Here is an 18,885-nt window from a genome sequence, read left to right on the forward strand (position 1 = left end):
GTTTTCCAGAGTGGCTGTACCAACTTGCATTCCCACCAACAATGTAGGAGGGATCCCCTTTCTCCACATCCTCTCCAACAATTGTTGTCTCTTGCCTTGTCTATTTTTGCCATTCTAACTGGCGTAAGGTGGTATCTCAGTGTGGTTTTGATTTGAATTTCCTTGATGGCTAATGATTTTGAACATTTTTTCATGTGTCTGTTAGCCATTTGTATGTCTTCATTGGAAAAGTGTCTGTTCATATCTTCTGCCCATTTTTTGATTTGTTTATTTGTTTCTCGTGTATTGAGTTTGAGAAGTTCTTTGTAGATCTTGGATACCAGTCCTTTATCTGTAGTGTCATTTGCAAATATATTCTCCCATTCCGTGGGCTGCCTCTTAGTTTTTCTGACTGTTTCCTTGGCTGTACAGAAACTTTTAATCTTGATGAAGTCGCATAAATTCATTTTATCTTTTGTTTCTCTTGCCTTTGGGGATGTATCATGAAAAAGGTTGCTTTGGCCGATGTCGTAGAGGTTACTGCCTATGTTCTCCTCTAGAATTTTGATGGATTCCTGTCTCACCTCGAGGTCTTTCATCCATTTGGAGTTTATTTTTGTGTATGGTGTGAGAGAGTGGTCAAGTTTCATTCTTTTGCATGTAGTTGTCCAATTTTCCCAGCACCATTTATTGAAGAGACTGTCTTTTTCCCACCGGATGTTTTTTCCTGCTTTATCAAATATTAGCTGCCCAAAGAGCCGAGGGTCCATTTCTGGGCTCTCTATTCTGTTCCATTGGTCTATGTGTCTGTTTTTGTGCCAGTACCATGCTGTCTTTGTGATCACAGCTTTGTAGTACAGCTCGAAATCCGGCATTGTGATGCCCCCAGCTTTGTTTTTCCTTTTCAACAGTTCCTTGGAGATTCGGGGCCTTTTCTGTTTCCATACAAATTTAGGGACTGTTTGTTCCAGTTCTTTGAAAAATGTCCTCGGTATTTTGATCGGGATAGCATTGAAAGTGTAGATTGCTCTGGGTAACATGGACATTTTAACTATGTTAATTCTTCTGATCCATGAGCATGGAATATCTTTCCATCTTTTTATGTCTTCCTCAATGTCTTTCAAGAGTGATTTATAGTTTCTAGAATATAGGTCCTTTACATCTCTGGTTAAGTTAATTCCAAGGTAACGTATGGTTTTTGGTGCTATTGTAAATGGGATGGATTCCCTAATTTCTTTCTTCGGTCTCGTTATTCGTGTATAGAAATGCAACTGATTTCTGAGCATTGATTTTGTATCCCGCCACGTTACTGAATTGCTCTATAACTTCTAATAGTTTGGGAGTGGCTTCTTTTGGGTTTTCCATATAGAGTATCATGTCATCTGCGAAGAGAGACATTTTGACTTCTTCTTTGCCGATTTGAATACCTTTGATCCCTTTTTGTCGTCTGATTGCTGTTGCAAGGACTTCTAGTACTATGTTGAATAATAGTGGCGAGAGTGGGCATCCTTGTCGCGTTCCTGATCTTAAGGGAAAGGCTTCCAGCTTTTCCCCATTGAGAATAATATTTGCAGTAGGCTTTTCATAGATGGCTTTTATGAGATTGAGAAATGTACCTTCTATTCCTACACTCTGAAGGGTTTTAATCAGGAAAGGATGCTGTATTTTGTCAAATGCTTTTTCGGCATCGATTGAGAGGATCATATAGTTCCTGAGTCTTTTCTTGTTGATATGATGTATCACGCTGATTGATTTGCGAATATTGAACCACGCTTGCATCCCAGGTATGAATCCCACTTGATCGTGATGGATAATCCTTTTAATGTACTGTTGGATTCTATTAGCAAGGATCTTGTTGAGGATTTTGGCGTCCATATTCATTAGGGAAATCGGTCTGTAATTCTCCTTTTTGAGGGGGTCTTTGCCTGGTTTGGGGATCAAGGTAATATTGGCCTCATAGAATGAGTTTGGTAGGTTTCCTTCTGTTTCTATTTTTTGAAATAGCTTTAGGAGAATAGTATTATTTCTTCTTTGAATGTTTGGTAGAATTCCCCAGGAAAACCGTCCGGGCCTGGAGTTTTGTTATTTGGAAGGTTGTTTATCACTGGCTGAATTTCTTCATGATTAATTGGCCTGTTTAAGAAATCAATTTCTTCCTGTTTCAATCTTGGTAGTTTATAGGTTTCCAGGAAGGCCTCCATCTCTTCCAGATTGCTTAGTTTTTTGGCATATAGCTGTTGATAAAAATTTCTAATAATCCTTCCAATTTCAATGGTGTTCGTCGTGACCTCTCCTTTTTCATTCATAATTTTAATAATCTGGGTCCTTTCTCTTTTCTCTTGGATAAGTCTTGCCAGTGGTCTGTCAATTTTATTGATTCTCTCAAAGAACCAGCTTCTAGTCCTGTTGATCTGCTCTACTGTACTTCTGGTTTCTGCTTGATTGATTTCAGCTCTAATTTTGGTCAACTGCTTCCTCGTGCGTGGATTAGGCCTGTCCCTCTGATGCTGTTCCAGCTTCTTGAGGTGAGAATATAAAAACTGCATTTTAGATTTTTCTATTCTTTTGAGTGAGGCTTGGATGGCTATGTATTTCCCCCTTAGGACTGCCTTTGCAGTATCCCATAGGTTTTGGACTGTTGTATTTTCATTCTCATTGGTCTCCATAAATTGTTTAATTTGATTTTTGATTTCCTGGTTTATTGAGTCATTTCTGAGCAGGATGGTTCTTAGTCTCCAAGTGTTTGAGTTTCTTCCAAATTTTTCCTTGTGGTTGAGTTCCAATTTCAGAGCGTTGTGGTCTGAGAACATGCAGGGGATAATTTCAGTCTTTAGGTATCAGTTGAGACCTGTTTTGTGTCCCAGAACATGGTCTATTCTTGAGAATGTTCCATGGGCATTAGAATAGAATGAGTATTCTTTGGTTCTGGGGTGTAGTGTTCTCTATATATCTATGAGGTCCAACTTGTCAAGTATGGCATTCAAAGCCTTTGATTCTTTGCTTAGTTTTTGCCAGGGTGTTCTGTCTATTTCTGATAGTGGAGTGCTGAGGTCCCCTACTATTAATGTATTTTTATCTATATGTCTCTTTATTCTGGTTAAGAGTTGGCTTGTGTATCTTGCTGCTCCCCTGTTGGGGCATATATATTTATAATTGTCCTATCCACTTGTTGACTACTTCCTTTAAGAATAATATAGTCCCCTTCTGCATCTCTAACTATAGTCTGTAGTTTAAAATCCAATTTCTCTGATATGAGAATTGCTGCCCCAGCTTTCTTTTGAGGTCCATTTGCGTGAAAGATGGTACTCCATCCCCTTACTCTCAGTCTGAATGCATCTTTGGGTTCGAAATGAGTCTCTTGTAGACAGCAAATGGATGGGTCATTTCTTTTTATCCAATCTGCAACCCTGTGGCGTTTATGGGAAGGTTCAAACCATTCACATTAAGACTGAGTACTGAGAGAGATGATTTTAATGATGCCATGTTGCCCGTAAAGTCTTTGTTTGTATTGGCTGTGACTTTCTGTTCTGTATCACTCTTGGGGCCTTTTTACTTTTATAGAACCCCCTGTAATATCTCCTGTAGGGCTGGTTTCGTGGTTACGAAATTGGTTAATGACTGGCGATTCTGAAATGTCTTTATTTCTCCATCAATTCTGAATTTTAGCCTTGCTGGATAAAGGATCCTTGGCTGCATGTTTTTCTCTGAAAGAGCTTTAAATATGCTCCCCCAACCCTTTCTCTCATTCCAGGTCTGTGTAGACAGGTCTGACGTAATTCTGATGCCTTTGCCTTGGTACGTGAGAAATTTCTTTGCCCTCGCCGCTTTCAATACTGTATCCTTGGATCTAATATTTGCGAAATGCACTATGACGTGACGTGGCGTAGGTTTGTCGTGGTTGAGCTTGGGAGGGGTCCTCTCTGCCTCTTGGACACGAATGTTTGTTTCCCTCGCTAGATTAGGGAAGTTTTCAGCTACAATTTGTTCAATTATCTCTTCTAGACCTCTGTTTTTCTCCACCCCCTCGGGAATGCCGATGATTCTAACATTGGATCGTTTCATTGAGTCAGTAATCTCCTGTAACCTACATTCGTGGGCTTGGATTTTTTTAAGAGCAGCTTCTATTTTGGTTTTTTCCTCTATTAACCCATCCTCCAATTCACTAACCCGTTCCTCTGCTTCTGTGACCCTGGCCGTCAGAGCCTCTAGTTTTGCCTGCATTTGGCTCATAGAATTTTTAATTTCTGTCAGATTCGCTCTCATTTCTGTCCTTAGGGATTCTATATTCTCAGTAACCTTTTTGTTAATAGTTTTTTCAATTCTCATCATTTTGACCATCATTACTCTGAATTCCATTTCTGATAATTTGGTTACATCCATATCCATTATTTCTGTGGCAGAGGCCACAGACTCACTGTCTTCTTTTTGCTGGGGGAGGGGGGCTTCTCCTTCTTGTCATTCTGATGAGGAGAGGTTGCGGGGTTGTCCAGAGCCCAAATTATTGACTGGGTCCCAGGCTGTGCCCCTTGTTTTTTAGGGATCTTAGGGATGTGGGCTTCTTCTTTAAAGATTTTATTTATTTATTTATGTGGCAGCCAACCGGCGAGAGAGGGAACAGAAGCAGGGGAGTGGGAGAGGAAGAAGCAGGCTCCCAGCGGAGGAGCCCAATGAGGGACTCCTTTCCGGAACGCCGGGATCAGGCCCTAAGCCGAAGACAGGCGCTCCATGACTGCGCCACCCATGCGCCCGGGTTGTGGGCTTCTTGATTTTTCAACCTGCCTTCTGTGTTCTGGGGGAGGGGCCTGCCGCGCCGATACTCAGGCAACCCTGTTTGGGTAGAGTCTCCGTGTCCCCTGCGAGGGGGGATGGGGATGGGCACTCTCTGAGCCGGTATTTCCAGGCTTTTCTCTGGCGGCTTTCCCTGGCGGTTTGCTGTGCCTATTCTGAGCAGCAGCGGCCAAATTTCAGCCTCTGTCACAGAACAGAGGGATTGCGGCCCGTTCTCCACTGATGTTCTGGCCACTTTAACTCTGTTTCTGTTGGTGCTGCTCAACCCTGCAGCGTCCCGGGATGTGCGCCCCACACCCGGCGTCCCAGCCCTCACTTCCAGGGCCGGCGCGTCTCTGTCCTTTGTGTTTCTAACACCGCCAGCCGCCAGCTGCCCCGCGCGCGCTCCGGAAGCTCCCGGTCTCAGTCTGGATCCAGTGAGCACACTGGGATTCCGGTGTTCCGCGAGATGCCTGGTGGCGCGCGCACCCGGCTCACGGTCTCAGTCAGCTCTCTCGCGGGTGCCGACCGCGAGTCCGCCCACTCCCCTGGGCAGGTGGCTACCGCTTCCCCGCGCCTGAACATGGCGTCTCCCTCCCCTTCCGTTTATCTTCCGATATCTGTGCACGGTTTCATGACTCCCCGCTTCGTACCTCAATACTCGGCGCTGGAGATGTTCATTTGTAGAGATCCAGATGCATCTTCCTGCGTCTCAGGCTGGTTTCGTGGTTGTTTAGGCTGGTCTGGTACCTATCCAGCTCGACTCGGGGGACCGGCTGAAAAAGGTGTCTCCTACTCCTCCGCCATCTTAACTCCTCCTGATCCCAAAGATTACTGATCATTATTAATCTAGAAGGATATTTCTAGAAGATTGCCAGTGGACTTTGTTCTAATCAGCATTTTTATTAGTGGTGTAAATGAGAACAGAAAAGATATACTCATCAAATATTGCATGGCATGAGACTAGGAATGGGGATAGGAAATAAATGGGTATCAGAGATAAAATATCTCTACTAGCTGGAATGATGAACTGAATTTTTTTTAAAAAGCTTTTTTTTTAAAGATTTTATATATTTATTTGAGAGAGAGAGAGTGAGAGCGTGAGAGAGAGATCAGAAGCAGGGGGAAGGGGTAGAGAGAGAAGCAGGCTCCCTTTGAGCAGGGAGCCCAATGCAGGGCTCAGTCCCAGGACCATGGATCATGACCTGAGCTGAAGGCAGAGGCTTAACCAACTGAGCTACCAAGGCACCCCACTTAAAAAAGCTTTTGTTGTTATTTTTATTGCACAAAAATTCACATTTGTTATAGCAAAGTAATTATAATTACCTGTGATCCCACAACTCACAAACACTGTTAATATTTGTGTGTGTACATGATTCCTCCACTTAAAGTGGTGGTCTTCTACTTTAAGGGTTCACCTCTAGTGCATGGATCATAGAATCACAGATGCCCAGGTCCCATCTCATACTATCAAATCAGAATTGTGGAGGTGTGGCCCAGGCATGCATATAGATATAGATATAGATATAGATAGATATAGATAAATGTAGATATATGTAGATATAGATGTAGCTATATCTCTATATATTAGGTTTTTAAAATTTTTTAATTTATTCATCACAGTAAGTGTACTCTTTAATCCCCATCACCTATTTAACCCACCCCCTCTCCCACCTCCCCTCTGGTAACCATCAGTTTATTTTCTATAGTTAAGAGTCTGTTTCTTGATTTGTCTTTCTTTTTTTTCTTTACTCCTTTGTTTTGTTTCTTAAATTCCACATACTAAGATCATATGGTATTTGTCTTTCTCTGATGGACTTACTTCGCTTAGCATAATACTCTCTAACTCCATCCATGTTGTTGCAAATGGCAAGATTTCATTCTTTTTTATGGTGAGTAATATTACATTGTGTATATATACCACATCTTTATCCATTTTTCTATCAATGGACACTTGGGCTGCTTCCATAGTTTGGCTATTGTAAGTAATGCTGCAATAAACATAGGGGTGCATGTATACCTTTGAATTGGTGTTTTTGTATATTTTGGGTAAAGGGGCACATATATTTTTATAAAGCTCCACAAATGATGTTAATGTACACCTTTGGATAGAGAATCACAATTTTAGAAAACATATGTAGTGTTTTTATAACTTTAATTTTTGTGTATTTTTTAAAGATTTTATTTATCTAACAGAGAGAGAGGGCACAAGCAGGGGGAGCAGCAGAGGGAGAGGGAGAAGCAGGCTCCCCAGTGAGCAAAGAGCCTGACGCGGGGCTCGATCCCAGGACTCTGGGATGCTTAACTGACTGAGCTACCCAGACACCCCAAATTTTTATATTTTTAAATAAACAGTAAAGTGGACTGTGGACTTTTGGGTATATAGTTCCATGAAATTTTAACATTTGTTTTGAAATAAGATTCACAAGAAGTTGCAAAAAACAGTATAGGGAAGTCCTGTGTACCTTTCACCTACTTTCTCCTGATGGTAACATTTCACATAACTATAATATAGTGTCATAATTAAGGTCCACAGGGGTTATTTAAATTTCATAAGTTTTACATGCATTTATTTGTTGTGTGTGTTTAGTCTATATAGTTTTATCAAACATAAAAATTTTGTAAGCACTGCCACCACAGTTGAGACACAGAACTGTTCTATTACCACAAGGATCCCTCATGTTACCCTTTTATAGCAACAGCCATCTTCCTCCCCTCACCTTCCTGTCCCTGGGAACTACTAATTTGTTCTTCATGTCAATAACTTTGTAATTTCATAAATGTTATATAAATGGAATCATACAATACATAACCTTTTGAGGTTGACTTTTATCATTCACCATAATTCCCTTGAGACCCACCTGTAGTGCATGAGTTCTGGTTGCTCTGTATCCTTGTCAGCACTTGGTATTAGTATTTTAAAATTTTAACCATCTAATAGGTGGGTAGAGGAATCTCACCGTAGTTTTAATTTGCATTTCCTCAAGGGCTAATAATGTTGAACATCGTACTTACTTGTCATCCATATATCCTTTTTGGTGCAGTGTTTCAAGTCTTGCCCATTTCTTAAATGGGGTAGTTTCTTTTCGTTTTTTTTTTTCTTTAAATTCTGTTCAATTAGCCAACATATAGTATATTTTCTTTGTGTCAGGTTATTGAGAGTTCTTTACATATTCTGGATACAAATCCTGTGTTGGATATGTGATTTACAAATATATCCTACCAGTCTGTAGCCTTTTTATTCTCTTATTTGGGTCTTTCACAGAGTAAAAGTTTTTTTTGTTTTTTTGTTTTTTCAAATTTTGATAGTTTAGTTTTTCAGTGTTTTGTGTTATGGATTGTGCTTTTTAAGAATTCTCTGCCTAAACCTAGGTCATGAATATTTTCTCTTATCTAAAAGTTTTATAGTTTTAACATTAAATCTGTAATCCATTTTGAGTTAATTTTTGTGTGGTATGAGGTTTTTGAGGTCAAAGTTCATTTTTTTTTGCATATGGATGTCCAATTGTTCTAACACCATTTGTGGGAAAATATACTTTTTTCCATTAAATTGCTTTTGCACCTTTGCCAAAAATCTGTTGACCTTATTTGTGTGGATCTATTTCTATACTTATTTCTATACTTTATTCTGTTTTATTGATCTCTGTCTGTCACTTTGCCAATATCACACTGTCTTTATTCCTGTAGTTTTATAGTAAGTCTTAAAACTAGGTGGTGTGATCCTTCCAACTCTATTCTTTTTTTTTTTTCAGAATTGTTTTAGTTATTCTAGTTCCTTTGCTTTTCTATATAAATTTTAGAATCAGTTCGTTTATATCTACAAAAAAATCCTGCTGAGAGTTTGATTGGAATTGTGTTACATCTTGTGCAGAAAAGAGTTAACAGTCCAAATACTGCTATCCTTAGAAAGTCTTCTTTGCAAAGTTGGCCCTTGTCTGGGCATCTGAGAAGCTGACTGGTAAACAGTTCCCTACACTACTATAAAACCCTCCCTTAATGATAACTGTGCCTAAACTCTTTGTATGAACGATGTAGTTTATTCTGAACACCTGATTTTCTTTTGTGAGTCTGAAATTTTGGTACATGCTAGGCAGAGAGTGTTTACATGATCAGCTCCCAATAAAATCATAGGCACTGAGTAATTAATGAGTTTCCCTGGTTGATAGCACTTTACATATATTGTCACATCTCATTCCTGGAGGAATTAAGTGCATCCTGAGCGACTGACTCTATTGGGATAAGACTCTTGAAAGCTTGTTTCTGGTTTTGGCAGGTTTTGCCCATGTTCTCATTTTCTTGATTTTTGCTTTCTGTCTTTTGATATAATAAATCATAGCCGTGAGTTTGACTATATGCTGAGTCCTGTGACTAGGAATCACTGTACCTTAGGGTGGTCTTGGGGACCATCAACACACATCTATAGGTGAATTTGAAAAGAATTAACATCTTTTTTGTGTTGAATCTTCCATACCAATTAATGTGGTATGTCTTTCATTTATTTCAGTTTTCTTTGATTTCTGTCTTTTTATCATATAGATTCTGTACATGTTTTGTTAGATTTATACCAAAATATTTTCTTTTCTTGGAGCTACTGTAAATGATATATTTTTAAAGATTTTATTTATTTGACACAGAGAGAGATTGAGCACAAGCAAGGGGAGCGAGAGGGAGAAGCAGGCTCCCTGCCGAGCAGGGGGCCCGATGTGGGGCTTGATCTCAGGACTGATCATGACCTGAGCCAAAGGCAGCCACTCAACTGGCTGAGCCACCAGGCACACCAAATGATATTTTTTTAATTTAAATTCAATTATCCAGCATATAGTACATCATAGTTTTCAGATGTACTATAAATGATATTTTTAAAAATGTAGTTTTCCATTTATATACTACTAGTATGAAATACTGATATTTGTGTATTGCCCTTGGATTCTATGACCTTATTAAAACTTACTTATTCTTAGGAGTTCTTTTGTTGTTTTTATAGATTTCTTGAGATTTGCTACATAGACAATTACGTCATTTGCAAGTGGGGACAGTGTTATTTCTTTCTTTCCAATATGCGTGCTTTTAATTTCATTTTTGTGTTTCATTGCACTGCATAGGACATCTATTATGATGTTGAATAGCAACAGCGAGAGTGGACAACCTTGCTTTGATCTTAGGAAGAAAGCAGTTAGTCTTTCACCATTAGTATGACCTTAACTGTAGAGTTTTTGTAGACACCTTGATCAGGTTGAGAAATTTACTTTCCATTCCTGCTTTGCCGATGTATGTTTATCATGAATGGATGTTGAATTTTGTCAAATGCTTTTGTCCCTGCATCTGTTGATATAGTTTTGTTTTAGATTATTAAAGATAGATTATTATTATTATTAAAGGTAGATTATATTGATTGATTTTCAAATACTGAAGCAGCCTCATTCCTGGGGTAAACTCCACTTGGTCCCAGTGTGTTATTCTTTTTATATGTTGCTGGATTTTATTTGCTAGTATTTTGTTGAGGATTTTTCATCTGTGTTTATGATGGACATTGTAGTATTTTTTTTGTACTGTCTTTGGTTTTGGTATGAGAATGATGCTGACTTCATAAAATAATTTGAGAGTATCCCCCTCTTCTATTTTCTGGAAGAGATGTGTAGAATCAATGTTATTTATTCTTTAAATGTTCTCTAGAATTCACAAGTGAAGTTATTTGGGCCTCAATTTTTTTTCTTTTTCCTGAAGGATTTTAAGAATATTATTTCTTTTTTTAAAATTAATTATTTTCCTTATGTTCAGTTAACCAGTATATAGTACATCATAAGTTTTTGTTGTAGCATACAATGATTCATTAGTTGTATATAATTTCTTTAATGGTATAAGATTATTCAAGCTACCTATTTCATTTCAGGTGACTTTTGGTTTGTGGTTTGTGGTTTTCAAGAAATTGGTCCACATTCCCTTATTATTCACTCTTTCATCCCTGATATTTGGTAATTTGTGTCATCTTTTTGTTTATCAATCTTGCTAGAAGTTTATCAATTTTATTGATCTTCTCAAAGAATCAGGTTTTCATTTCATTCATTTTCTTACTGTTTTTCTGTTTTCAATTTTATTGGTAGCTGCTCCAATTTTTTACAGTTTCCTTTTGCTTTGGGTTTAATCTGCTCTTCTTTTTCTAGTTTCTTAAGGTAGAAGCTTAGGTTATTGATTTAAGACCCTTCTTCTTTTTTAACAAAAGCATTTAATGCTATAAATTTCTCCCTAAGCACTGCTTTAGCTGCATGCCACAAATTTTGGGAGACATTCTCTCTGATCCTTGGACTATTTAGAAGTTTGTCGTTTGATATCCAAGTGTTTGAGTATTGCTATTATTTTTCTTTTATCAATTTCTAGTTTAATTCCATTGTGGTCAAAGAAAACACTATGTATTATTTTAATTCTTTAAAATTTTAAAGGGTCTGTCTTGGTGAATGTTTCAGATGCACTTGAGAAAGTGTTCTATAAATGTCAGTTGGATCCAGTTGGTTAATGTTATTAATTTCTTCATTATCCTTGCTGTTTTTCTGTGTACTAATTCTGTTGCTGAGAAGAGTACTGAAATTTTCAATTATAATTGTGAATTTGTGTATTTTTTCAGTTTTGTCATTGTGTATTTTGAAAATCTGCTAGGAACATACACATTGAAGATTAGTTATATCCTCTTTATAGTTTTTTGTGACTTGTTTTTTTTCTCATGTAACAATGTTCATGTAATTGTGACGTCTTTCCAGTTAAATTGACATATTTCTGTATCATTTATGTTGACTACATAGTGTTCTGTTCTTCAACTGTCATTATTTATCCAACCCCCTATTAATGGACATTTAGGTTATTTCTAAATTTTGCTCTTAGAAATAATCCTATAGTGAACATACATATGCTTCCATTGTTCATAATTGTACTTTTGTTTTTCTGTATTAAATTACTAGGAATAGAAGTTTTAGATCAAAGCAATGCACATTTAGAAGTTTTGTACATACAGGCACTGTCCTTCTGAAATAGTACATTGTACTTATACTAAAGAAAAGTGATTTTCTCATAACCTTACCAAAATAGTGTTATATTTTTTGCCATCTGATAAATGAAAAATTTTAATGTGTTTTTTTAAGGTGATGTACAGTAGCATTGGCATTTTAAGTAGTTAGGTCCGTCAGTTTTTTTCTTTATGGTTTTAAGATTTGTTTCTTGCTTAGAAAAGTCTTATCCAGTCATAATTGTATAAAAATGTCTCTGAATTTTTTCTAGAACATTTATAGTTTCATGTTCACATTTAAGTCTTTTTCTGGAATTTATTTTGATTTTGGTGTCAGCACCTTTATACCTTCCCCCAATGATTATCCAGTTATTCTAATACCATTTATTGGTTTTCATTATTCACTGGTTTAACATGGCATATTTTTTTTATTAGCGAAGTAAAGTTGACGTACGATGTTATATTAGTTTCAGATGTACAACATAGTGATTCAACAACTCCGTACATTACTCCATGCTCACCATAGTAAGTGGAGTTACCATCTATTGCCATACAGCGTTATGACAATATTATTGACTGTATTCCCTGTGCTGTACTTCTCATCTGTGTGACTTACTTGTTTTATAACTGGGAGTTTGTCCCTCTTAATCTATAATCACATATACTTGGGTTTGTTTATGGTCTTTCCAATTCTCTTCTTTAGTACGTTTGTCTATTTTAATATCAGTAGTATGCTGTTTTTATTATTATGGTTTGTAACACATTTATTGCCTCTTTACTTATTTTACACAAAATATTCATGGCACATTAATTCTTGTAGGTGAGCTGTAGAATAGTTTTGTCAACTTTTCAAAAATAGCCTGTTGGGATTAATTCCAGGAGAATTCACAGATTTCACAATATCAAACTTTCCAAGCCAGTTATATCTGTTTAGTTACCAGGTCTTCTTTTATAATTTTGAGTTTTAAAAGATTCCCTTCATATTGGTCTCACTGACTTGAAAGGTTTTTCTTGGGTATTGAGGATTTTTTTTAATGTTATCCTTTTTTCTTTAATTTTTGAATTTATTCATATATTGAGAAAACAATATTTTTTCTGTGCTTATTTTGTATTCATCTACTTTGCTGAACTTAGTCACGGTTTATTTAATTTCCTCTTGAATTTGATTGCTTATACTTTATTTAGAAATTTTGCTTCTGTATTCACAAATAAGATTCCTTTGTAAGTTTTTGGTGCTGTCTTTATTAAGTTGTGGTACTAGGACTGTTGTAGCCTAACATAATTAGAAAAATTTTCCTATAGTACTAAGTTTAACACAGGAATTATTTTCCTTGGTGAACTGGCCTATGAATTTATTGATGCATGGTACCATTTATGTGTGTCATTCTTTGATGACTCTAATAGCATTGATGATTATTGGCCTACTAAGGATTTATTATTCTTCTGGAGTCATTTTTGTGCTTTTTATCTTCTTTAAAAATCATCCATTTTGTAGGTTTTTCACAGTTATTGTCATAGACTGTACATGGTATTCTTTTATACTTCTTTGTAATTATTTCTTTTTTCATTTAAAATGTGTGTGATATGTTAGCTTGCTTTCATGTGTTTGTATACATGTGCGTACTGTCTTCAGTGTTCCTTGAAAAGTTTCATTCAGTTTTCTGGTCAAAGAACGAGCTCATGGATATATATGTATAACTTTTCCATTTAAAAAAATTTGGGGCGCCTGAGTGCCTTAGTTGTTAGGCGTCTGCCTTTGCCTCTCTCAGGTCACGATCCCAGGGTCCTGGGATCGAGCCCCACATCTGGCTCCCTGCTCAGCGGGGAGCCTGCTTCTCACTCTCCTGCTCCCTCTGCTTGTACACTCTTTCTCTCGAATAAATAAATGAAATCTTAAAAAAAATTATTGACATCTGCTTTCATATTTGTTATTTTACTCTTAGTTTATTAACTTATTTTGTTCTTTTCCCTAGCTTCTTAAAATGCGTGCTTAGTCTATTTTAATTATTTGACTTCATAATAAAAGCTTTAAAAATATACATTTTCTGGGGCGCCTGGGTGGCACAATGGTTGAGCGTCTGCCTTCGGCTCAGGGCGTGATCCTGGCGTTATGGGATCAAGCCCCACATCAGGCTCTTCTGCTATGAGCCTGCTTCTTCCTCTCCCACTCCCCCTGCTTGTGTTCCTTCTCTCGCTGGCTGTCTCTATCTCTGTCGAATAAATAAATAAAATCTTTAAAAAAAAAAAAAAATATACATTTTCTTTTACATAACAGTTCTGATTACATCCCATTAATTTTGAAAGAGAGTTGTAGCTATCTTGTTTTTTTTCCTCAGTAATCTGTGATTGCAATTTTTATTTCCTCATTGACCTAGGTTTTGTTTTTTCTTTGAGAATAGTACTTACCATTTTTTTTCAAATGCCTTTCTTTTCTTTAGTTTGCTTGGTTTATCCTTTTATTGCCAATTTCTAGATTTATTGTACTGTGTGTTGAGAATGTGACCTGAATGATAATTTTTGTTTTTCTTAAGTTAATGAGATTTTCTTCATGGCTTCAGATATAATGGGTTTTTATAAATGATTCACTGATGTTTGTAGAAAGTAAGTATTCTCTATAGAATACAAAGATCATTATATCAATTAATTTTGACTTAATTATTATATAATTTATATGCTAATTTATTTTTCTGCTTATCACAGGTAAGAGCAAGGTGGTAACCATCCACAATCATTGTTTAGTTAATTTCTCCTGGCATTTCTTCACCTCCTCCATCTCACCTTAAACCCTCTGCCCCATACAATTTTTTAACTACAAAATTAATATATATTTATAATATGTGTGTATGTATTCATATATATTTGTGTATATGTATATGAATAAAATCAGCCATTTTCTTTTTATTTCTCAGAGGTAACAACTATAAATAATTTAGTGTGTAACCTTCCAGATCCTTTTGTGTGTATGTTATCACTTTTATTAAGTTTTGACTACCCTTTCTTTAAAAATCTTAAATTTTATGAGTAATGCATGAATGTACACACATATAGGCATATATGCACATAAAAATGCAGCTTTTTAATGAGTGTAGGTTTTATGATATTTTTGTTATATGAATGAGCCATGTACACATTGCTCTGTATCTTGCTTTTTAAGAATGTCTTAGTATTCTTTCCATATAATAATAGATCTACCTTATTCTTTTAAAGTGTTGCATAATATTCTATTAGATGGATGTAGCCCATTATTTAATCAGCCTCTCTAGTGAACCTGGTCTATTAATTGCCTCTCAAGTACGGTGAGATAATTTGCACACTTTTAGTTTATTCCTGCTTCTACTTTTAGTCAAGATAACTGAGACTTTTAGCCATAATTATTGTTTAATACATTACCTTTCCTACAAATAATTATTTTTTACATTTCCAGATGTAGATATGTTTTCCTTAATTTTGTCCAGTATATTGTAAGTCCTTTCAGTCTGAAGATTCAATCTTTCTTTGGCTCAGAAAATTTTTTTGAAAGGTAACTTTTTATTACTTTTATGTTCAGAAAATTCAACAGCATACATTTAGCCCAGTTTGGTGGCCAGTTCTTAAGCCTTTGCCTTTTCTAACTTGGCAGTGCGAACCACCAACTTTAGACCCAGGATGTTGCCTCTCATTATACTCGTCATTGTAATTGGCTTAGCCAGAGCTTCTTTGTCTTCTGAGTTAGCCTGTGCGAAGGCGACAGCGGTGCAGGTCTTCTTGTGGACCAGACACCTCAGCCTGGCCTTCCCCTTGATAATGCAGTAGGGAACCCCTGTCTTCTGACACAGGGCAGGCAGGAAGACAACCAGCTCAGTGGGATCCACATTATGTGCAATCATTACCAGCTGAGCCTTCCTGTTTTCCACCAAGGTGGTGACGGTGTTAACCCCTGCCTGAAGGACAGGCAGCTTCTTAGTGGGGACATCCATTTTGCCAGCAGCTTTCTTCTCAGCCTGGGCCAACAATCTCTGCTTCTTCTCTTGCTTGGTCTCTGGTTTGTATTTGTGGGCTAGCTTAAGCAGTTAAGTAGCTCTTTGGTGGTCCAAGGCCTGGGTGAACTGGTTAATCACAGGAGGCACTTTTAGACATTTATAGTGAATAGCCCTTTGCCTCTGCAGCCTGATGTAGAGGGGCCATTTGACAAAGTGGGAGAGGTCCCTTTTGGGCTGGATGTCCTGTCCAATGCCAGAATTCTTGGACCTTCCCTGAAATGGGGGATTGACCACCTTCTTGGCTTCCTGTTCCTTCACAACAGCAGGGGTGGGGGCTACCATCTTTCCCTTAGCCTTCTTTCCTTTTGGCATCTTGGATGGCTAGGGGAGAGACTGGCTCAGAGAAATTTTTATCATTTATTATTTCTCTTTGGCCTCTTATCTCATCCTGAGTGTGTGTGTGTGTGTGTGTGCACGCGCGCGCGTATCTCCAGAGTCTGTTCTTGTGTCTCAGGTTTTCATCCATTATCTTCAACTCTCTGTTACCTCTCAGTTCTGGGAGAATTTCTTGAAGCAGCCTTTGAAATCATTGATTTGATTTTTGTCATAACTGAATGTACTATTCACTTCCTCTGTTACATTTTTTAATTAAGTAATTGCTTTTTCATCAGAAACCAGTCATTCTGGATCCCAGAGTGTTCTGTTTTCACAGATTCAGTGTCCTCTCAGATCTTGTTGAGAGTATACTTTTTAAGTTTATTTCAGTTCTTTGAAGTGAAAAGGTTTCATAAGTAGACACTTGCTCTGGTTTCTCAGAACATTTCTCCTTGAAAAATTACTTGTTCTTTTTCATATAAATGGGTAATTTTCTCCATTTATTCATCTTTGCAGAAGATGGTCTTTGAGTTTTGGAATTTGAGATAAATTTTGTCAAATTTGTCTCCTCCTTTGAGACTAAGAGTAATCTTTATATTTTCTGTAGTTATTTATTTATTTATTCATTTATTTATTATTTCCTTTTTGTTCCTTCTTACCCCTCCCCAGAAAAGGAACATAATCGTTTATGAAGAATTAGAAGGGTGTGCTCGCCAAGGGCAGTTGTGAGGGAGAGACCCTTGCTACAGTGCTGAAGGGCTTCTTTGTTGTAGCTGCTTGAATTATCTAGAGCACTGCTGCTTTTCTCTAACTGGCACAAGGTCAGGCTCCTCATCTGGAGCCTGATGCTGAGGGGACAGAAGACTGTATCATGTGAAGAATCGTTACAGGAAGTCAAGTTATGGTCTAGAATGGAAATTTATAGGAGACACGATAACTGTCTTCAGTAGCTGTAGGGCTGTCACAAGAACAAATAGACTTGCTCTATGTAGTCCCGAGTGGTAGAATTATGTTAGAAGAGTACTGTCTTACGTTCAAAGGAGGAGGATTGCTATCACTGATACTGCTGCTGATTCAAATATTTATTGACTCCAAATTTTCAAATGTTCATTCAGATATTACCCACACTTTAGATGTTAACCGTTTCATAACAACATGTTACATGGGTGGCCACGTGCCTATGAGAGCTACTGGAAAGAGGCTATGTAAGCATTGGCTTTGTCATTTACTCACAGAGGTATACATTCTCAGGGAACCGCCAGTTGCCATTCTAACTGTCTTTTTTTGGTAATTATTTGACCTCAGTTTCTTGATACTTAAGGTGGTAGTCCTTACCCTTTATCTGCATGAACTCTCTCCATCTCTTTCTTATGACATTCCTTTGGAAAATGTGGTAGGAAGAATAAAATGTTCACATCCTAATTCCCAGAATCTATGAATATGTTACTTTACGTGGCAAAAGGCAATAAAAATAGAATATGGAATTAAGATAGTAATCAACCAGATTTAAGATACAGTGATTATTCTGGATTATCCAAGTGGACCCAGTGTAATCACAAGTGTTCTTAAATGTGGAAGAGGGAGGCAGAGAGTAAGGCAGGGTGAGAAAGACTCTGCTGGTCATTGCTAGCCTTGAGGATGGAAGGGACCACAAACCAAGGAACGTGGGCAGCTTGTAGAAGTTAGAAGGGTTTTCTACTAGAACCTCTAGAAAGAAACACAGCCCTGTTAACACCTTGATTTTTTTTTTTAGCCCAGTGAGTCCCGTTTTGCATTTTTGACTTTGAGATCTGTGAGATAATGAATTTGTGTTGTTTTAAGCCACTAAGTGTGCGGTAACTTATTACATTGCAATAGGAAACTGATAAGGATGGATTTCTGAGAAAATCCAAGGCCATATCCCAGGAACAATAAGAAAAACTTCTTGGTATTTCTGTTATTCAGAAATTTAATGCATCTATTGCTGAACTGATGTATTCCGCCATCTTCTGATAACCATCCATTTTTCCAATGCTTCTTACTGGCCTACTTTTTGGACATCTAGGCTTCAGTCAATAAGAGTAGCCTACATAAAAGGAGGACCAAGGAAGTAAGCGAATGTTACCAGGAAGGTGATTTCTACTCAGTATAAGGAAGAATTTTCCGTTAAGACCGTTCAAAGAGAGATCAGGCTGTATTTGGAGGTTCTATAGCAGGAACTGAGCAATCACTGGGTGGAGACATTAAAGAGAAGATTCCTGCATTGGTTGAGGTGTTGGATTAGTGTAGATTTTATTGTTCTTGAATCTAAGAACCTAAGGGGTTGAGAGGAAGAAGCATCACTGAGGATCGGGTAGGACCCCTGGGTTCAGTGCAGATTGTGCCCACACAAGGTTTCTCGGCAAGACGAAAGTGGGCAGTGGAATCCAGCTCATACCGTTTGTCAAGCTGTACGTTTTGGCTGTGGAGCTGCTCTGCCTTGAGGCAGGGGGACCTTTTGCTAATTCATATAAAGGTATCATTTACTTGATAACATGGTGCCTGCAGGGCTGCATTCACCCAAAGATATCACTTTTTTTTTCTAATTTGCACAAAAATACCATATGGGCCAGAACTAACAGTGGTCTAGAGTTATAGGAGGTGGTTTCTTGGAATTGGTGAAGGCAAGCCAAGGACAGATTAGAGAAAAAAAGGAAAGGAGGATTATGCTGCTAATGCTTTAATCTCATTCTGGCTTCTCCAGTCCCTCAGCTCACTTCCAAACGGTTCTATTGGTACTTTCTCCCAATCCATATCTTCTAATGGCGTATCTAATTGGGAAGAGACACGAAT

At 37.6% G+C, this 18,885-nt stretch overlaps 1 protein-coding gene and 1 pseudogene across 3 annotated transcripts in view; one reads left to right on the plus strand and one right to left on the minus strand.

Annotated features, from left to right (window-relative positions):
• Window positions 1-18,885, plus strand: part of CCNB3 (cyclin B3) — a 61,975-nt gene that overhangs the window by 33,654 nt on the left and 9,436 nt on the right. The gene's annotated exons all lie outside the window — the stretch shown is intronic.
• On the minus strand, window positions 15,307-16,071 carry LOC113265959 (60S ribosomal protein L7a-like; annotated as a pseudogene).

Source organism: Ursus arctos, chromosome X (assembly GCF_023065955.2).
Source record: "Ursus arctos isolate Adak ecotype North America chromosome X, UrsArc2.0, whole genome shotgun sequence".
NCBI classification, from domain to species: Eukaryota; Metazoa; Chordata; class Mammalia; order Carnivora; family Ursidae; genus Ursus; species Ursus arctos.